The sequence below is a fragment of the Oncorhynchus clarkii genome, chromosome 13 (assembly GCF_045791955.1).
Source record: "Oncorhynchus clarkii lewisi isolate Uvic-CL-2024 chromosome 13, UVic_Ocla_1.0, whole genome shotgun sequence".
Taxonomy (NCBI): domain Eukaryota; kingdom Metazoa; phylum Chordata; class Actinopteri; order Salmoniformes; family Salmonidae; genus Oncorhynchus; species Oncorhynchus clarkii.
In genome coordinates this window covers 1,738,063-1,754,069 of record NC_092159.1, presented here as the reverse complement: position 1 = coordinate 1,754,069, position 16,007 = coordinate 1,738,063, and the positions used below count along the sequence as shown (strand labels likewise).

The window sequence follows — 16,007 nt, the reverse complement described above, 5'->3', positions numbered from 1 at the left end:
CCGACACCGCCACCGTGTGGCAGATCTCTATAAGTCAACATCTATCTAGTCTCCCTCTATGTACTCAACCCCCCCCCCCCCCCTCTCCTCTCGTCTTCCAGGGGAGGTGTACCTGGAGACCCAGGGTATAGACTACAGCACCTGGGGTTTCTGACCTTTAACCCCTCTCTCTCTCCAGTCTTCCAGGGGAGGTGTACCTGGAGACCCAGGGTATAGACTACAGCACCTGGGGTTTCTGACCTTTAACCCCTCTCTCTCTCCAGTCTTCCAGGGGAGGTGTACCTGGAGACCCAGGGTATAGACTACAACACCTGGGGTTTCTGACCTTTAACCCCTCTCTCTCTCAGTCTTCCAGGTGAGGTGTACCTGGAGACCCAGGGAATAGACTACAGCACCTGGGGGTTTTGACCTTTAACCCCTCTCTCTCTCCAGTCTTCCAGGTGAGGTGTACCTGGAGACCCAGGGAATAGACTACAGCACCTGGGGTTTCTGACCTTTAACCCCTCTCTCTCTCAGTCTTCCAGGTGAGGTGTACCTGGAGACCCAGGGAATAGACTACAGCACCTGGGGTTTCTGGCAGAACCATGTAGCTCTGGCTGGGATCATTACGGTGTGTATGGTCTTGGCCTACATACAGCTCAGACGGATCAACCGCTGGAAGTGACACAGGCCGCAAGAATAGAATCAGATTGAACTACACCTTCTGGAACAACAGGGGCTGTGAAGAGACACACATCACAAGAATAGAATCAGAATGAACTACACCTTCTGGAACAACAGGGGCTGTGAAGAGACACACATCACAAGAATAGAATCATAGAATCAGAATGAACTACACCTTCTGGAACAACAGGGGCTGTGAAGAGACACACATCACAAGAATAGAATCAGATTGAATGAACTACACCTTCTGGAACAACAGGGGCTGTGAAGAGACACACATCACAAGAATAGAATCAGAATGAACTACACCTTCTGGAACAACAGGGGCTGTGAAGAGACACACATCGCAAGAATAGAATCATAGAATCAGATTGAACTACACCTTCTGGAACAACAGGGGCTGTGAAGAGACACACATCACAAGAATAGAATCAGAATGAACTACACCTTCTGGAACAACAGGGACTGTGAAGAGACACACATCACAAGAATAGAATCATAGAATCAGAATGAACTACACCTTCTGGAACAACAGGGGCTGTGAAGAGACACACATCGCAAGAATAGAATCATAGAATCAGAATGAACTACACCTTCTGGAACAACAGGGACTGTGAAGACACACACACTCTCCACTCCAGTCCATTGTAATATGGTTGTATGGTACGTTTTGTGTTGTAGAAATGTAGTGGTGTAGTTATGTTATGATGTTGATGTTGTTATTTGGTGCCTTAATACAGTCTAAGTCCTGTCTGTGCCGGGGGAGGGGTTCTACTGAACGATGTGGAATTGTTTTAAGAATGTCAAACCAAGGATCTTCTTGTTATTTGGTGCCTTAATACAGTCTAAGTCCTGTCTGTGCCGGGGGAGGGGTTCTACTGAACGATGTGGAATTGTTTTAAGAATGTCAAACCAAGGATCTTCTTGTTATTTGGTGCCTTAATACAGTCTAAGTCCTGTCTGTGCCGGGGGAGGGGTTCTACTGAACGATGTGGAATTGTTTTAAGAAGGTCAAACCAAGGATCTTCTTGTTATTTGGTGCCTTAATACAGTCTAAGTCCTGTCTGTGCCGGGGGAGGGGTTCTACTGAACGATGTGGAATTGTTTTAAGAAGGTCAAACCAAGGATCTTCTTGTTATTTGATTTAGAGTTTTAAGACTCATCGAGGTATCAAAAAAACATATATAAAACAAATATTTGATGATCATTTTTATTTGTCCTTACTGCTATTACCATAGAAACACATTGAATAACAGATAGTCCTTACTGCTATTACCATAGAAACACATTGAATAACAGATAGTCCTTACTGCTGTTACCATAGAAACACATTGAATAACAGATAGTCCTTACTGCTATTAGCCCATAGAGACACATTGAATAACAGATAGTCCTTACTGCTGTTACCATAGAAACACATTGAATAACAGATAGTCCTTACTGCTGTTACCATAGAAACACATTGAATAACAGATAGTCCTTACTGCTATTAGAAACACATTGAATAACAGATAGTCCTTACTGCTATTATCCCTTACTGCTATTAGCCCTTACTGCTATTAGCCCATACTGCTATTAGCCCTTACTGCTATTAGCCCTTACTGCTATTATCCCTTACTGCTATTATCCCTTACTGCTATTATCCCTTACTGCTATTAGCCCTTACTGCTATTAGCCCATACTGCTATTAGCCCTTACTGCTATTAGCCCTTACTGCTATTATCCCTTACTGCTATTATCCCTTACTGCTATTATCCCTTACTGCTATTAGCCCTTACTGCTATTAGCCCTTACTGCTATTAGCCCTTACTGCTATTAGCCCTTACTGCTATTAGCCCTTACTGCTATTAGCCCTTACTGCTATTATCCCTTACTGCTATTATCCCTTACTGCTATTAGCCCTTACTGCTATTAGCCCTTACTGCTATTAGCCCTTACTGCTATTAGTCCTTACTGCTATTAGTCCTTACTGCTATTAGCCCATAGAGACACACTGAATAACAGATAGTCCTTACTGCTAATAGAAACACACTGAATAACAGATAGTCCTTACTGCTATTAGCCCATAGAGACACACTGAATAACAGATAGTCCTTACTGCTAATAGAAACACACTGAATAACAGATAAGTCCCAAACCAGACGGGCTGTACCGACGACCTCAGACGAGTCCCAAAACTCTCGTTGGGGTCGTAGAGCAAAACGGAGATCACCGTTATGTTCGTGAGAGTCTCGTCTTTCCCAAACGGCCAAACCGTTTCGGCAGCCTACAGACGAACTTTGTGAGCAGACCGATTTTCAGGATGTCTCGTGGTCTTCTGACAAACACCATTCTAGCTCTGTTAACCTTTCACCTTTAGATGAGGAAGTGTGACATCGTCAGAGGCAGTGGATTGAGACACGTCGAATGCAGAAAAAAACCTGATGTCTCTAGTTTAAACTGACAGATTCTCATAGGGATTTGTGTGTTATGCTAATTCGATTTCATTGACTCTAGGGGATTAACTTAACATTAACTTATAACTTGTTTGGGATAGGGGGCGGTGTTTTCACATGCTGCCTTGACAGGAACTAATGGGGATTCATGATAAACCCCAGGAAGAGTAGCTGCTGCCTTTGCAGGAACTAATGGGGATTCATGATAAACCCCAGGAAGAGTAGCTGCTGCCTTGGCAGGAACTAATGGGGATCCATAATAAACCCCAGGAAGAGTAGATGCTGCCTTGGTAGGAACTAATGGGGATCCATAATAAACCCCAGGAAGAGTAGCTGCTGCCTTGGTAGGAACTAATGGGGATCCATAATAAACCCCAGGAAGAGTAGCTGCTGCCTTGTCAGGAACTAATGGGGATCCATAATATCCCCAGGAAGAGTAGCTGCTGCCTTGGCAGGAACTAATGGGGATCCCTAATAAATCCCAGGAAGAGTAGCTGCTGCCTTGTCAGGAACTAATGGGGATCCATAATATCCCCAGGAAGAGTAGCTGCTGCCTTAGCAGGAACTAATGGGGATCCATAATAAACCCCAGGAAGAGTAGTTGCTGCCTTAGCAGGAACTAATGGGGATCCATAATAAACCCCAGGAAGAGTAGCTGCTGCCTTGTCAGGAACTAATGGGGATCCATAATAAACCCCAGGAAGAGTAGATGCTGCCTTGGTAGGAACTAATGGGGATCCATAATAAACCCCAGGAAGAGTAGCTGCTGCCTTGGTAGGAACTAATGGGGATCCATAATAAACCCCAGGAAGAGTAGCTGCTGCCTTGTCAGGAACTAATGGGGATCCATAATATCCCCAGGAAGAGTAGCTGCTGCCTTAGCAGGAACTAATGGGGATCCATAATAAATCCCAGGAAGAGTAGCTGCTGCCTTGTCAGGAACTAATGGGGATCCATAATATCCCCAGGAATAGTAGCTGCTGCCTTAGCAGGAACTAATGGGGATCCATAATAAACCCCAGGAAGAGTAGTTGCTGCCTTAGCAGGAACTAATGGGGATCCATAATAAACCCCAGGAAGAGTAGCTGCTGCCTTAGCAGGAACTAATGGGGATCCATAATAAACCCCAGGAAGAGTAGCTGCTGCCTTGTCAGGAACTAATGGGGATCCATAATATCCCCAGGAAGAGTAGCTGCTGCCTTAGTAGGAACTAATGGGGATCCATAATAAACCCCAGGAAGAGTAGCTGCTGCCTTGGCAGGAACTAATGGGGATCCATAATAAACCCCAGGAAGAGTAGTTGCTGCCTTGGCAGGAACTAATGGGGATCCATGTGGAGTAGCTCTCTCGAAGGTCATCTGTTGTTTAATTGAAATGCATTCCAGGTGACTACCTCATGAAGCTGGTTGAGAGAATGCCAAGAGTGTGCAAAGCTGTCATCAAGGCAAAGGGTGGCTACTTTGAAGAATCTCAAATATAAAATATATTTAGATTTGTTTCAACACTTTTTTGGTTACTACATGATTCCATGTGTGTTATTTCATAGTTGTGATGTCTTCACTATTATTCTACAATGTAGAAAATATTAAAAATCCTGGAATGAGTAGGTGTTCCAAAACTTTTCATTGGTACTATATATAATTCAGCATTTTGAAAAGTTATTCCTAATAACACAGATCAACTGGGACATGTTAAAAAGCATGATTTATTATTTTTAAGTCTTCACAGAACACGTTGAAAAAGAAAGACATTGTTTAAAAGGTAACATCACAGATTAGGCCAGCAGGCGGTGCTATAGAGACCAGACGATATAAGCCCTGCGTCAGACATCAACAGGCGGTGCTATAGAGACCAGACGATATAAGCCCTGCGTCAGACACCAGCAGGCGGTGCTATAGAGACCAGACGATATAAGCCCTGCGTCAGACATCAACAGGCGGTGCTATAGAGACCAGACGATATAAGCCCTGCGTCAGACACCAGCTGGCGGTGCTATAGAGACCACACGATATAAGCCCTGTGTCAGACACCAGCAGGCGGTGCTATAGAGACCACACGATATAAGCCCTGCGTCAGACACCAACAGGCGGTGCTATAGAGACCAGACGATATAAGCCCTGTTTCAGACACCAACAGGCGGTGCTATAGAGACCAGACGATATAAACCCAGTTTCAGACACCAGCAGGCGGTGCTATAGAGACCAGACGATATAAGCCCAGTTTCAGACGCCAGCAGGCGGTGCTATAGAGACCAGACGATATAAGCCCTGTTTCAGACACCAACAGGCGGTGCTATAGAGACCAGACGATATAAGCCCTGCCTCAGACAAACTACAGTCTCCCCTATATAGTGCACTAAGCCCTGTTACAGTCTCCCATATATAGTGCACTAAGCCCTGCTACAGTCTCCCCTATATAGTGCACTAAGCCCTGCTACAGTCTCCCCTATATAGTGCACTAAGAAGCCCTGCTAGTCTCCCCTATATAGTGCACTAAGAAGCCCTGCTACAGTCTCCCCTATATAGTGCACTAAGCCCTGTGTCAGACGTGCTACAGTCTCCCCTATATAGTGCACTAAGCCCTGTGTCAGACGTGCTATAGTCTCCCCTATATAGTGCACTAAGCCCTGCTACAGTCTCCCCTATATAGTGCACTAAGAAGCCCTGCTAGTCTCCCCTATATAGTGCAATAAGCCCTGCTACAGTCTCCCCTATATAGTGCACTAAGCCCTGCTACAGTCTCCCCTATATAGTGCACTAAGCCCTGCTACAGTCTCCCCTATATAGTGCACTAAGCACTGCTAGTCTCCCCTATATAGTGCACTAAGAAGCCCTGCTAGTCACCCCTATATAGTGCACTAAGCCCTGCTACAGTCTCCCCTATATAGTGCACTAAGCCCTGTGTCAGACGTGCTACAGTCTCCCCTGTATAGTGCACTAAGCCCTGTGTCAGACGTGCTATTGTCTCCCCTATATAGTGCACTAAGAAGCCCTGCTAGTCTCCCCTATATAGTGCACTAAGCCCTGCTACAGTCTCCCCTATATAGTGCACTAAGAAGCCCTGCTAGTCTCCCCTATATAGTGCACTAAGCCCTGCTACAGTCTCCCCTATATAGTGCACTAAGCCCTGTGTCAGACGTGCTACAGTCTCCCCTATATAGTGCACTAAGCCCTGCTAGTCTCCCCTATATAGTGCACTAAGCCCTGCTAGTCTCCCCTATATAGTGCACTAAGCCCTGCTACAGTCTCCCCTATATAGTGCACTAAGAAGCCCTGCTAGTCTCCCCTATATAGTGCACTAAGCCCTGCTACAGTCTCCCCTATATAGTGCACTAAGAAGCCCTGCTAGTCTCCCCTATATAGTGCACTAAGCCCTGCTACAGTCTCCCCTATATAGTGCACTAAGCCCTGTGTCAGACGTGCTATTGTCTCCCCTATATAGTGCACTAAGAAGCCCCTATAGTGCACTAAGCCCTGTGTCAGACGTGCTACAGTCTCCCCTATATAGGGCACTAAGCCCTGTGTCAGATGTGCTACAGTCTCCCCTATATAGTGCACTAAGCCCTGCTAGTCTCCCCTATATAGTGCACTAAGAAGCCCTGCTAGTCTCCCCTATATAGTGCACTAAGCCCTGCTACAGTCTCCCCTATATAGTGCACTAAGCCCTGTGTCAGACGTGCTACAGTCTCCCCTATATAGTGCACTAAGCCCTGCTACAATCTCCCCTATATAGTGCACTAAGCCCTGCTAGTCTCCTCTATAAAGTGCACTAAGCCCTGTGTCAGACGTGCTACAGTCTCCCCTATATAGGGCACTAAGCCCTGTGTCAGATGTGCTACAGTCTCCCCTATATAGTGCACTAAGCCCTGCTAGTCTCCCCTATATAGTTCACTAAGCCCTGTTACAGTCTCCCCTATATAGTGCACTAAGCCCTGTTACAGTCTCCCCTATATAGTGCACTAAGCCCTGTTACAGTCTCCCCTATATAGTGCACTAAGCCCTGTTACAGTCTCCCCTATATAGTGCACTACTTTTAGTCAGAGCCAGGCCCTATGGTCCTACTCATATGGGGCCTAGTGCAAAGTTGTGCACTGTATAGGGAGTAGGGTTCCGTTTGGGATGCACACATTATACACACACACACACACACACACACACACACACACACACACACACACACACACACACACACACACCCCTCCATATCAGGCGTGACCGGGGTGCCCTGACCCTAGGCGGGGGTTCAGGGAGGAGGTTTCAGAGCTCATGGGGCAACAGCTCTTCCTGTGGATGTGAAGGACCATGTGACAGCGAGGGCAGGTGTGATGGGCATCCTTGAAACTCCTGAAGAGAAACGGGATCAGACAGCATCCCAGCAACAACCTGGAGGGACAGGAGAGTACAGTCAGTATACCTGCTACTGCTGGGGGGTGGAGGGTGGGGCTGAGACGGAGGGTGGGGGTGGGGCTGAGACGGAGGGTGGGGGTGGGGCTGAGACGGAGGGTGGGGCTGAGACGGAGGGTGGGGGTGGGGCTGAGACGGAGGGTGGGGGTGGGGCTGAGACGGAGGGTGGGGGTGTGTGTGTAACAGAGATGGAGTGTGTGTGTGTGTGTAACAGAGATGGTGTGTGTGTGTGTAACAGAGATGGAGTGTGTGTGTGTGTAACAGAGATGGAGTGTGTGTGTGTAACAGAGATGGAGTGTGTGTGTGTAACAGAGATGGAGTGTGTGTGTGTAACAGAGATGGAGTGTGTGTGTGTAACAGAGATGGAGTGTGTGTGTGTAACAGAGATGGAGTGTGTGTGTGTAACAGAGATGGAGTGTGTGTGTGTAACAGAGATGGAGTGTGTGTGTGTAACAGAGATGGAGTGTGTGTGTGTAACAGAGATGGAGTGTGTGTGTAACAGAGATGGAGTGTGTGTGTGTGTGTAACAGAGATGGAGTGTGTGTGTAACAGAGATGGAGTGTGTGTGTAACAGAGATGGAGTGTGTGTGTGTGTGTGTGTAACAGATGGAGTGTGTGTGTCTCCTCACCCACAGAGGATGAACACCAGACACATGGTCCAGCAGAGGGTTCCAGCGTGGTGAGTGACATCACTCATCACCTGGTTCTGACAGGAAGGACATCTGATGAGACCAGGAGAATCACCCAGCTCTGTCTCATAGTGCTGGACAAACCTCTGCCTGGGGGGGCTGGCACCACCTGAGAGAACGAGGGGGTTAGATAAGGGGTTAGATCCAAGCCTCTGCCTGGGGGGGCTAGCACCACCTGAGAGAACGAGGGGGTTAGATAAGGGGTTAGATCCAAGCCTCTGTCTGGCGGGGGCGGGGGGGCTAGCACCACCTGAGAGAACGAGAGGGTTAGATAAAGGGTTAGATCCAAGCCTCTGCCTGGGGGGGCTAGCACCACCTGAGAGAACGAGGGGGTTAGATCCAAACCTCTGTCTGGGGGGGGACTAGCACCACCTGAGAGAACGAGGGGGTTAGATCCAAGCCTCTGTCTAGGGGGGGGGGGGAACTGTCTGAGAGAACTAGGGATTAGATTATATTATTAGATGTCCATCATTATACTACAGTCTGAATGCTGTGTGTGTGTCCCCATCATTATACTACAGTCTGAAGGCTGTGTGTGTGTCCATCATTATACTACAGTCTGAAGGCTGTGTGTGTGTGTGTCCCCATCATTATACTACAGTCTGAAGGCTGTTATTGTGTCCATCATTATACTACAGTCTGAAGGCTGTGTGTGTGTCCATCATTATACTACAGTCTGAAGGCTGTGTGTGTGTGTCCATCATTACACTACAGTCTGATGGCTGTGTGTCCATCATTATACTACAGTCTGAAGGCTGTGTGTGTGTCCATCATTATACTACAGTCTGAAGGCTGTGTGTCCGTCCATCATTATACTACAGTCTGAAGGCTGTGTGTGTGTCCATCATTATACTACAGTCTGAAGGCTGTGTGTGTGTCCGTCATTATACTACAGTCTGAAGGCTGTGTGTGTGTGTCCATCATTATACTACAGTCTGAAGGCTGTGTTCGTGTACTCACCAGTAGCGGTCGGGTTGATGAAGCTACTACCCATAGCACCAGGTGGAGGAGGAGGAGTGAAGGGAGATATGCTCATGTCATCTCCTTTACCCTGGACTGAAACAACAGAGAGAGAGAGAGAGAGAGAGAGAGAGAGAGAGAGAGAGAGAGAGAGATCCTCATGTCATCTCCTTTACCCTGGACTGAAACAACAAGAGAGAGAGAGAGAGAGGTGCTCATGTCATCTCCTTTACCCTGGACTGAAACAACAAGAGAGAGAGGTGCTCATGTCATCTCCTTTACCCTGGACTGAAACAACGAGAGAGAGAGAGATCCTCATGTCATCTCCTTCACCCTGGACTGAAACAACAAGAGAGAGAGAGAGAGAGAGAGAGATCCTCATGTCATCTCCTTCACCCTGGACTGAAACCTAAGAAGTAGGGTGTAGATTCATACCTGGTAGGAAGTAGGGAGGAGGGTGTACTGTAGAGTCTTACCTGGTAGGAAGTAGGGAGGAGGGTTAGGACATGGTTCCTCTGACTTCAATGATGTCTCCATTGCCTCTGCTGAACAGCTGAGAAGAGCGAAACCACAAAATGATCACAATAATTGACGAGGCCTTTTCCTCCAGAAAATAAGTCAAGGGTCATGATTGTCAATTATCTGACCCAGACCTTGTAGAGACAGTGGTCAAATATCTGTCTCAAACCTTGTTGAGAGAGCGTGTCGAGGTGTTGATTGGCTCTCCTGTCACCTCATTGGTCAGTCACCTCATCAACTGCGTCAGCTGACAGACAGGTGTGGTTCAGGTGGATCTGGCCACTCCCACAGGAGCAGGTTGGAGTAGGGTGAAGTATTACTGATCTAAGATCAGTTTTATTCTGTTTGAGTGAAACTTCCAGCTAAGGGCTTCAGCCCCAAAGCACTGTTCCAGGATCAGCTCTTCCTGTCTCTTCTCTTCTAGCTGAGGGGGCTGAAGCCCCAAAGCATTGTTCCAGGACCAGCACTTCCTGCCTCTTCTCTTCTAGCTAAGGGGGCTGAAGCCCCAAAGCACTGTTCCAGGACCAGCTCTTCCTGTCTCTTCTCTTCTAGCTAAGGGGGCTTCAGCCCCAAAGCACTGTTCCAGGACCAGCTCTTCCTGTCTCTTCTCTTCTCGCTGAGGGGGCTTCAGCCCCAAAGCACTGTTCCAGGACCAGCTCTTCCTGTCTCTTCTCTTCTAGCTGAGGGGGCTTCAGCCCCAAAGCACTGTTCCAGGACCAGCTCTTCCTGTCTCTTCTCTTCTAGCTGAGGGGGCTGAAGCCTCAAAGCACTGTTCCAGGACCAGCTCTTCCTGTCTCTTCTCTTCTAGCTGAGGGGGCTTCAGCCCCAAAGCACTGTTCCAGGACCAGCTCTTCCTGTCTCTTCTCTTCTAGCTGAGGGGGCTTCAGCCCCAAAGCACTGTTCCAGGACCAGCTCTTCCTGTCTCTTCTCTTCTAGCTGAGGGGGCTGAAGCCTCAAAGCACTGTTCCAGGACCAGCTCTTCCTGTCTCTTCTCTTCTAGCTGAGGGGGCTTCAGCCCCAAAGCACTGTTCCAGGACCAGCTCTTCCTGCCTCTTCTCGATGAGGGGGCTTCAGCCCCAAAGCACTGTTCCAGGACCAGCTCTTCCTGTCTCTTCTCTTCTAGCTAACTTTGACACAGGACCACACCGAGCCAATATTCTTATGCCTCAATGCATATATCAGGGGAGACACAGGATGAGAATGGATACTGTTCCATTATTTCTTGGTAGAGAAACTGGTAGAGTTGTTTTTGTCTGACCAGGAACGACTCTGGGCCCTATCACTACCTGTATCACTGAATGTATATAAGACGTTTGTAAAAGTTTATAATTTATTTAACTTATTTTATTTAAAACCTGTGTTTTTTTTTTAATTTTAAGCATTTCTGCATCCTGCCCAACTTGGATGCTGGATGCTGGATGTAACTCTGACCTGGATGCTGGATGTAACTCTGACCTGGATGCTGGATGTAACTCTGACCTGGATGAAGGATGTAACTCTGACCTGGATGCTGGATGTAACTCTGACCTGGATGAAGGATGTAACTCTGGCCTGGATGCTGGATGTAACTCTGAGCTGGATGCTGGATGTAACTCTGACCTGGATGCTGGATGTAACTTTGACCTGGATGCTGGATGTAACTCTGAGCTGGATGCTGGGTGCAGGATGTAACGTTGATCTGGATGCTGGATGTAACTCTGACCTGGATGCTGGATGTAACTCTGACCTGGATGCTGGATGTAACTGTGACCTGGATGCTGGATGTAACTCTGACCTGGATGCTGAATGTAACTCTGACCTGGATGCTGGATGTAACTCTGACCTGGATGCTGGATGCTGGATGTAACGTTGATCTGGATGCTGGATGTAACTCTGACCTGGATGCTGGATGTAACTCTGACCTGGATGCTGGATGTAACTTTGACCTGGATGCTGGATGTAACTCTGACCTGGATGCTGGATGTAACTCTGAGCTGGATGCTGGATGTAACTCTGACCTGGATGCTGGATGTAACTCTGAGCTGGATGCTGGATGCTGGATGTAACGTTGATCTGGATGCTGGATGTAACTCTGACCTGGATGCTGGATGTAACTCTGACCTGGATGCTGGATGTAACTTTGACCTGGATGCTGGATGTAACTCTGACCTGGATGTTGGATGTAACTCTGAGCTGGATGCTGGATGTAACTCTGACCTGGATGCTGGATGTAACTCTGAGCTGGATTCTGGATGTAACTCTAACCTGGATGCTGGATGTAACTTTGACCTGGATGCTAGATGCTGGATGTAACTCTAACCTGGATGCTGGATGTAACTCTGACCTGGATGCTGGATGTAACTCTGACCAGGATGCTGGATGTAACTTTGACCTGGATGTTGGATGCTGGATGTAACTCTGACCTGGATGCTGGATGTAACTCTGACCTGGATGTTGGATGTAACTCTGACCTGGATGCTGGATGCTGGATGTAACTCTGACCTGGATGCTGGATGTAACTCTGACCTGGATGCTGGATGTAACTCTGACCTGGATGCTGGATGTAACTCTGACCTGGATGCTGGATGTAACTCTGACCTGGATGCTGGATGTAACTCTGACCTGGATGCTGGATGTAACTTTGACCTGGATGTTGGATGCTGGATGTAACTCTGACCTGGATGCTGGATGTAACTCTGACCTGGATGCTGGATGCTGGATGTAACTCTGACCTGGATGCTGGATGTAACTTTGACCTGGATGCTGGATGTAACTCTGACCTGGATGCTGGATGTAACTCTGACCAGGATGCTGGATGTAACTTTGACCTGGATGTTGGATGCTGGATGTAACTCTGACCTGGATGCTGGATGTAACTCTGACCTGGATGTTGGATGTAACTCTGACCTGGATGCTGGATGCTGGATGTAACTCTGACCTGGATGCTGGATGTAACTCTGACCTGGATGCTGGATGTAACTCTGACCTGGATGCTGGATGTAACTCTGACCTGGATGCTGGATGTAACTCTGACCTGGATGCTGGATGTAACTCTGACCTGGATGCTGGATGTAACTTTGACCTGGATGTTGGATGCTGGATGTAACTCTGACCTGGATGCTGGATGTAACTCTGACCTGGATGCTGGATGTAACTCTGACCTGGATGCTGGATGTAACTTTGACCTGGATGCTGGATGTAACTTTGACCTGGATGCTGGATGTAACTTTGACCTGGATGCTGGATGTAACTCTGACCTGGATGCTGGATGTAACTCTGACCTGGATGCTGGATGTAACTCTGACCTGGATGCTGGATGTAACTCTGACCTGGATGCTGGATGTAACTCTGACCTGGATGCTGGATGTAACTCTGACCTGGATGTTGGATGCTGGATGTAACTCTGACCTGGATGCTGGATGTAACTCTGACCTGGATGCTGGATGTAACTTTGACCTGGATGCTGGATGTAACTTTGACCTGGAAGCTGGATGTAACTTTGACCTGGATGCTGGATGTAACTCTGACCTGGATGCTGGATGTAACTCTGACCTGGATGCTGGATGTAACTCTGACCTGGATGCTGGATGTAACTCTGACCTGGATGCTGGATGTAACTCTGACCTGGATGCTGGATGTAACTCTGACCTGGATGCTGGATGTAACTCTGACCTGGATGCTGGATGTAACTCTGACCTGGATGCTGGATGTAACTCTGACCTGGATGCTGGATGTAACTCTGACCTGGATGCTGGATGCTGGATGTAACGTTGATCTGGATGCTGGATGTAACTCTGACCTGGATGCTGGATGTAACTCTGACCTGGATGCTGGATGTAACTCTGACCTGGATGCTGGATGTAACTCTGACCTGGATGCTGGATGTAACTCTGACCTGGATGCTGGATGTAACTCTGACCTGGATGTTGGATGCTGGATGTAACTCTGACCTGGATGCTGGATGTAACTCTGACCTGGATGCTGGATGTAACTTTGACCTGGATGCTGGATGTAACTCTGACCTGGATGCTGGATGTAACTCTGACCTGGATGCTGGATGTAACTTTGACCTGGATGCTGGATGTAACTTTGACCTGGATGCTGGATGTAACTTTGACCTGGATGCTGGATGTAACTCTGACCTGGATGTTGGATGTAACTCTGACCTGGATGCTGGATGCTGGATGTAACTCTGACCTGGATGCTGGATGTAACTCTGACCTGGATGCTGGATGTAACTCTGACCTGGATGCTGGATGTAACTCTGACCTGGATGCTGGATGTAACTCTGACCTGGATGCTGGATGTAACTCTGACCTGGATGCTGGATGTAACTCTGACCTGGATGTTGGATGCTGGATGTAACTCTGACCTGGATGCTGGATGTAACTCTGACCTGGATGCTGGATGTAACTTTGACCTGGATGCTGGATGTAACTCTGACCTGGATGCTGGATGTAACTCTGACCTGGATGCTGGATGTAACTTTGACCTGGATGCTGGATGTAACTTTGACCTGGATGCTGGATGTAACTTTGACCTGGATGCTGGATGTAACTCTGACCTGGATGCTGGATGTAACTCTGACCTGGATGCTGGATGTAACTCTGACCTGGATGCTGGATGTAACTCTGACCTGGATGCTGGATGTAACTCTGACCTGGATGCTGGATGTAACTCTGACCTGGATGCTGGATGTAACTCTGACCTGGATGCTGGATGTAACTCTGACCTGGATGCTGGATGTAACTCTGACCTGGATGCTGGATGTAACTCTGACCTGGATGCTGGATGTAACTCTGACCTGGATGCTGGATGTAACTCTGACCTGGATGCTCTCCCTAAGACATCCAGGTCGATGTGCCGTAAACCCGGCTCGTTTTGCTTCTGCATCCCGCTCAACATCCCCTCGATGGCTTCCCCTGGCAGGGGACGTCTACCTGTAACAGTCCCTACAGCTCTTCATCACCCATCCACGTCTTCCTCAGTGTAACAGCCCCTCCTGCTCTTCATCACCCATCCACGTCTTCCTCAGTGTAACAGCCCCTACAGATCTTCATCACCCATCCACGTCTTCCTCAGTGTAACAGCCCATCCTGCTCTTCATCACCCGTCTACGTCTTCTTCAGTGTAACAGCCCCTACTGCTCTTCATCATTTGTCCACGTCTTCCTCAGTGTAACAGCCCCTCCTGCTCTTCATCGTTTGTCCACGTCTTCCTCAGTGTAACAGCCCCTCCTGCTCTTCATCACCCATCCACGTCTTCCTCAGTGTAACAGTCCCTCCTGCTCTTCAGCATCCGTCCTCGTCTTCCTCAGTGTAACAGCCCCTCCTGCTCTTCATCACCCGTCTACGTCTTCCTCAGTGTAACAGCCCCTTCAGATCTTCATCGTCTGTCCACGTCTTCCTCAGTGTAACAGCCCCTACAGCTCTTCATCACCCATCCATGTCTTCCTCAGTGTAACAGCCCCTCCAGCTCTTCATCACCCATCCACGTCTTCCTCAGTGTAACAGCCCCTACAGCTCAATAGTGTGTAGTGAATTTGACTAGATGTAAAGCTTGAATGAATATGACATGTAGTTTTAAAGCATTAAAACGTTTTTCGAAATTGAACAAACAATCTATTTTTATTTTTTTTGCGTACACAAAAAGCAAGTAGAGGTGTCATGTGATTCCTTAGTCTCAGGGTGTTTTATTCCACATGTCAGAGAGACATGTTCCAGATACATGAGACTATTTCCATTTGAACCTTCTCAAAAAACACAGCGTCCTGCTGAACATGTGGAAACGTATGGCTGAGTCCTGCTGAACATGTGGAAATGTATGGCTGAGTCCTGCTGAACATGTAGAAACGTATGGCTGAGTCCTGCTGAAACGTATGGCTGAGTCCTGCTGAACATGTAGAAACGTATGGCTGAGTCCTGCTGAACATGTGGAAACGTATGGCTGAGTCCTGCTGAATATGTGGAAACGTATGGCTGAGTCCTGCTGAACATGTAGAAACGTATGGCTGAGTCCTGCTGAACATGTAGAAACGTATGGCTGAGTCCTGCTGAACATGTAGAAACGTATGGCTGAGTCCTGCTGAAACGTATGGCTGAGTCCTGCTGAACATGTAGAAACGTATGGCTGAGTCCTGCTGAACATGTGGAAACGTATGGCTGAGTCCTGCTGAATATGTGGAAACGTATGGCTGAGTCCTGCTGAACATGTAGAAACGTATGGCTGAGTCCTGCTGAACATGTAGAAACGTATGGCTGAGTCCTGCTGAACATGTAGAAACGTATGGCTGAGTCCTGCTGAACATGTGGAAACGTATGGCTGAGTCCTGCTGAAACGTATGGCTGAGTCCTGCTGAA

The 16,007-nt window shown here is 47.9% G+C and overlaps 1 pseudogene; it reads left to right on the top strand.

The window, feature by feature from the left end:
* Positions 1–1,519, top strand: part of LOC139423708 (broad substrate specificity ATP-binding cassette transporter ABCG2-like) — a 25,595-nt pseudogene extending 24,076 nt beyond the window's left edge.
* The last annotated feature ends 14,488 nt before the right edge of the window (positions 1,520–16,007 follow it).